Genomic DNA, 4,776 nt, shown 5'->3' with positions numbered 1-4,776 from the left:
TATAAACATTCAGTGAAATTTTCATGTATCTACAGTTATTCGTTTTTGAATTACAATAAAATAAGAAAATCGGTACATGAGAAATCGAGTGAATATCTAATGTTGTAAAAATATGAATTTAAAACGCTCATAAAAATTTAATTTGACTTTCTTGTAGAAATTTTTTTTTTGATAAAGTTAGACAAACTTATGAGGAATCTTGTATTAGATTTTAAAATCTTAGATTTAAAAAGAAAATTTTTTATGAATTTCTAACTCAAAATAATTTGCAAATTTTCGTGATTTTTCCGTATTTTTTCAAGATTTGAACTTTAAACGTGTATAAAAAAAAAACTGTGACTAAGGATTTTTAATTTTTTTCATCTGCCTTTGAAACAATAACCTAGGAGCCTTCTATTAAATTTTCAAGCTTTTTTACTCAACAAATAAAATTTTATTGATATTTATAGAAAAAAAATTTAAAAAAACTGAAAACTGACAATGTCCGTAAACAGTTCAAAAAAAGTCAAATTATTTTCAAAATTGTATTGTGTATAGAAAATGCAAATATAAACAACCAGTGAAAATGTCATGCATCTACGGTCATTTGTTTTAGAGTTACACCAATAACCAAAATCGATTTTGTTAAAAATCGATTTTGCGTAAAAATTCCCGTTTTTCCTTAATTTTTCTTTTGTTTTTCACATCGCTTTTGAAAACTACTGGGAAATTAAAATTTTGACCTCCCCAATGCACCAACGATATTCACTTTCCCATCGAACAAGATACTGAAGTCGAAAATCGAAGCATTATTTCGAATACTTATCGTGTACACAGACACAAAAATAAAAAAATAAAAAAAAAAATAAAAAAAAAAATAAAAAAAAAATAAAAAAAAAAACACACATCATTGTAAAATCAATACATTCATCGTTTCACTCAGAATCTAAAAAATAATAATTATTTACTTATTATAAACATGATAAATAATCGGATGGTTCATCCGAGACACGAGCTTATACGGGCTTATACCAGACGTATGTAATATTAATATTTTATAATTTATTGTACAACATGATTACAAGAGAAAAACCATAGTTCTATATATTATTTGGAAGTCTCCTAGGTATATATTCTTCTAAAAATACATATGAGTCTATATTGCCTCATATTAGGTATTAGTAGCTAGATAGGTACCTACATCCGATCAACGTATCCAAACAAATATTATGGCAACAGTACAAGTATCTAACAACATACATTTTGTACGTAATGACTCATGGTTGATGGTTTGTATTACGGGTTAAAATTTATATAATTCTTTCTTGATAAAATATGATATTAAGTCAAAGTTGAACTCTAATTAGAATAAAAAAAAGAAAAAAGGTGGGAAAGTCGGTGTCGCTCTGCTGTACAGTAGGTTACAAGTGGGTCACTGCAATGGATGGTATTAAATTTGAATTCAATGATACAATATCATCGTATAAGAAAAACGATTCTGAGCGAAAACGATCAGTCAGCTTATGATATTACTAAGTATATTTGATGATATTATTGTGAATAAAGTAATTTATATATTTACCTATTTACGTGGAACCTTGTTTTAAACTTTCAATCCTTAGCTATAAAAGTTGAACATTTTATACATTTTTAACTACAAAATAATTATTAAATTTTAAATTTGATAAATGTTGTCAAAATTTTAACTTTAAATGCTTATAAAAAAAATTGTGCCTATGTATTTTTAATATTTTTCAACTGAAAATTTCATGTACCTACATACGTTCATTTGTTTTGAGTACACCAAAAACCAAAATCGATTTTGTGGAAAACCGATTTTCCGTAAAAATGACCGTTTTTTCTTAATTTGTATGTTGTTTTTCCCGCCACTTTTTAAAACCGTTTGGAATTTTAAATTTTGACCTCCTCAATGCACCAACAATCTTTCCCATCGAACAAGATTCTAAAATAAAAAAAAAAAAACACACATCATTGTAAAATCAGTACATTCATCGTTCCACTCGGAATCTAAAATATTTGATCCAAGGTTTTAATTAATTTAAACTCGTTTTAACAGCTTGTACATTTTATTATTACTTTTATAAGTTCTAACTAATGAGTACAAATATGCAATATTTATTCTGAAATTTTATCGACTGGAAACATGACCGTTGGATACATAGGTACATGATTGCGCTATCATTCCGATATCGCATTCCCTCATCTAATCTTCGTTAGATTTCGTATCCATAATAATTCTTGCAGGTTATACAACTTTCAGTTTTTACGTGAAATATTCACGATTTGTTCTTATAGTATAATGTAATAAAATTGAATTCATTACATTTACATAGGTACATGCTACAATAACTGCTTATAACTACAAAATGTTGGTCTTATAAAAATTCACGAGCAACCGCATAATATGGTGTGACTATATTATTATATTATATTCAGGGGCGCATTTGGAAAATTTGCGCCCCAGGGCAACATATTTTGGCCACCCTTACGGCCCTACCCCCTCAAAAAAATAAATAATATATGAAAATTTATTAAACATAATTCAAAACATTTTTTTGAGGTTCAAGTGTCAACACTTTTCCTGCAAACAGTATTTTTCAACTTTTAATACAAATTTATAATAATCTTCTCTGTTCTTTTTTAGCAACAAAAATATTAATAACATTGTTATGATTAAGTCATATTGTAATGTAATTTTCAATATTTAGGGTTACCAATGCATTTAATCTTTCCTCTTTTATATTTGATCTTAGGTATGTTTTTACTTATTTTAAAGCTAAAGAATACCGTCCAGTGGAACAGTTACTACATGGTGTAAAATGTAGTATGTACATAATAACGTTCTTAACGGGATAACAATGTAATGAAACGTTTCAAAAAAATCATTATTTTTGATAAAAACAAGCATTTAATGAATATTTTTTGGCTTTTCATCAATTTCGAGGTTCTTTATACCTATGTGATTTATAGTGAACACATTCATTGGGGAAATAACTTCCTAAATCATCTACATATATATCTTGAAGACATTTTGACTGTTCTAAGATTTTTATGTTGTTCAATTTTTCCAATTTTTCCAATTTTTCCAAAACGAGTACTTTTCAAATAACTATAAAATATAAAACAAATATTATATATTAAGGAATTTCATATTTCCTTCCCATTTTCACATAGACCGTCTGTAGTATTAATGTATTATTAATTATTATATTATACCTACAGACAGGTTAAAAACGCTGCTTTGCCGTTTTTATTTTAAATTCTTGTCACATATTTTTAGATTCTGAGCGTAGCGACTAGTGATAAATGTAGATGTTGATTTTACAATGATGTATGGTTTTTTGTGTCTGGAAAAACTTTTTCCAGTAGAAAAAATGGTATATTCATCAACTTAGAGGTTTCTGATAGAAAATAGATTCAATCTAGTCGGAACTTTTGAGAGGTAAAAACTCAAAATTGAAAATTCTCAAAAGTTTTAAAAATAGACGGGTAAATAAATACTATATTATTATTATTATAGTATGATAATAATAATATTGTTTGGTCACCTTATAATTACCAACAAATTAAACATTCTTTGATTATTTCTATAAATGTCGACAAAAAATTATTCGTTTGGTTCAAAATGTTAAAAAAGTAATACAAGAATCTTCATAAGTATATAGTACTAAAACCATACTAAAACCAAAAATCACTGATAATTTTAGAATTTAGGACAATAGGTATAGGTATTCAAATGCAATGATGTTGCAAAAATGAATTTAACCTACGTATTATATTACTAATGTCTACTAACAATATTAATATTATAATATGAAATATCCCAGACATGCTGTCTTCTTTAAAATAATTTTTCGTACCTATAGATACAATGATATATTATTGAATTAAAATTGAATACATCAATAAATTACAGTGGCCTCCACCGCACCTACTGTACAGAGAACAGTACGTCAGTACCTACCCATCTGCCCACCTTTTTAAAAAACTAATATTATGTCACTGGTAAAAACTTGTTTGATATTTTTTTATAAATTCGAATTTATTATTTTTGTAATTGTCATTGTTGTCAACGATAATTATATGACATGTTAGACATGTTTTAACGATGAACAATAAAACATTAATATATTATATTTTGAAAATATGTTATGAGACTGTACTGTATTGTGATTGTCGAATATCGTTATTATTAAACGGGTAACGATAATATTATAAAATTATAATTTATTAACAATATAAGGTCCTACGAATGTATGATACAAACATTAAGACATCTTAAAATGGTAAATGTTTATCGGGACAAACTTCAGATAAAATAAAAAAGAAACTCGGATATAACTTATACGTTAGTACCTATACCTAATAAAATAACCCTGAGCTGCGATTCAGATTATAGTATTATACCTTTTTTGTAATTATCTCGGGGACCTGACTATATCGTACGAAGCAGGGATTTTACTTTTGACATTCACTGTTTGCATATTTTGGTCTTATATTAACGAGTATTTTACCTACGTCACATTAAACTGTAAAAGATTAATTCAATTTTCAATTGGATAATATTATTGCCCTCCTGTATGAGCTGTGTTTCAATAAACAGAAAAACTCCACAATAACATAAACACGAATGCTGCGCAATTCTGCTCACGAAACTTGTCCCCGGCATAATATGCGCAAAGAACTGTACCGGTTTTTATATTATGTGTGACACAGTACACACCACTCGTACCAAGTTGACCTAGACCCGTTTGAGCAGACTCCGAGTGGTAGAAC

The sequence above is a fragment of the Metopolophium dirhodum genome, chromosome 2 (genome assembly GCF_019925205.1).
Source record: "Metopolophium dirhodum isolate CAU chromosome 2, ASM1992520v1, whole genome shotgun sequence".
In the NCBI taxonomy this organism is placed as follows: Eukaryota; Metazoa; Arthropoda; class Insecta; order Hemiptera; family Aphididae; genus Metopolophium; species Metopolophium dirhodum.
This window is presented reverse-complemented; position numbering follows the sequence as displayed.